Source organism: Arachis hypogaea, chromosome 18 (genome assembly GCF_003086295.3).
Source record: "Arachis hypogaea cultivar Tifrunner chromosome 18, arahy.Tifrunner.gnm2.J5K5, whole genome shotgun sequence".
NCBI lineage: Eukaryota > Viridiplantae > Streptophyta > Magnoliopsida > Fabales > Fabaceae > Arachis > Arachis hypogaea.
In genome coordinates, this window is record NC_092053.1 from 130,685,451 (window position 1) to 130,686,577 (window position 1,127).

A 1,127-nucleotide genomic window follows, 5' to 3' on the forward strand; every position below is an offset into this window, starting at 1 on the left:
TGTTAGCTTTTTTTTAACGTATGAAATAAAAATATATATTTTTTAATTTTTAAATTATTAATTTTTTCTCGAATTATAGTTGGTTTAATTCGAACCAGGATGGTTCGAATTACTTTGTCAACTGCACTGGTTCGAATTACTAACAAATACAGAACCACATTGGTTCGATTTATATGACTTATATACTAAAATTCTAAATGGCGCTTATAATGATTTTTTGCCCTTTAATTAATTAAAATTTTATTTATGTATTTTGGCCCAAAAACTTTCTGAGAAAAGTATAGGAACCGAGTAATTAAACCATTAAAAAACTTTAATTTACATAAAGAACCCCTAATAGGGTGTTACTTGGGGCTGCTTGCTCTAGTGCGCAAGGCCCTTAAAAGATAACGTAAAAGAAAGTGCTAAATCATTTAATTAATTGAAAATGACAAAAATATTTTAGACTTTATTTGGTGGGGTGCGCCAGGCCCATGCAGCAGTGTAAGGCTTGGGCGACGCTCGACAGGCCCAGTAGCAAGCTACTGCATTGGCCCATCCCCCTCAAAAAATAAATTTAATATCGTGTGGACCAATGGCCCACATATCAGATATTAAACTGATAAGAACAGATACTACACTTGATCTTAGCCAAAAGGCCGAGAAAGGTATGCTTCATTACGTTGCTTACTTAGCCTTTTATACTCAGTTTGCGCAACACTGCTTGGTTGACCTAACGATGTGGGACTCTATTATTGAACTAACTTGAAAACTTATTTCATTATATTATCCTTTCAAAACTTCAACACTGCTTACTTAGCCTTTGAATGACCTCACCTCAAACCAAGCAGCAGCACTTTTCAAACTAAGAAGACTGCACTAATGTTTTAGTTCTCACCTACCCAAGCACCATAAAACAAGAACAATAAGAATTTCAACATAAAAAATCAGGGCAACAAGAAGTGAACATTGAAATAAACTGCAGTAAAATATCAAATTTCATATGCCTCTAATTTAAATTTCTTTTTGTAGTTACGAGATAAGGTGGAAAATTAGGAGAACAAAAAATTTGCAGAAGCTGAACCACAATGGAAATGAAGCAATTATGTCCTGAAATATTGTAGTGAACTGAAAGAAAAAGCAAAAAA

The 1,127-nt window shown here is 33.5% G+C and overlaps 1 non-coding gene across 1 annotated transcript; it reads right to left on the reverse strand.

The window, feature by feature from the left end:
- Positions 1-455: 455 nt before the first annotated feature.
- LOC112774753 (U2 spliceosomal RNA) lies at positions 456-651 on the reverse strand. The gene has a single exon (XR_003189216.1). It is a non-coding gene; the product is annotated as a U2 spliceosomal RNA (small nuclear RNA).
- Between the last annotated feature and the right edge of the window lie 476 nt (positions 652-1,127).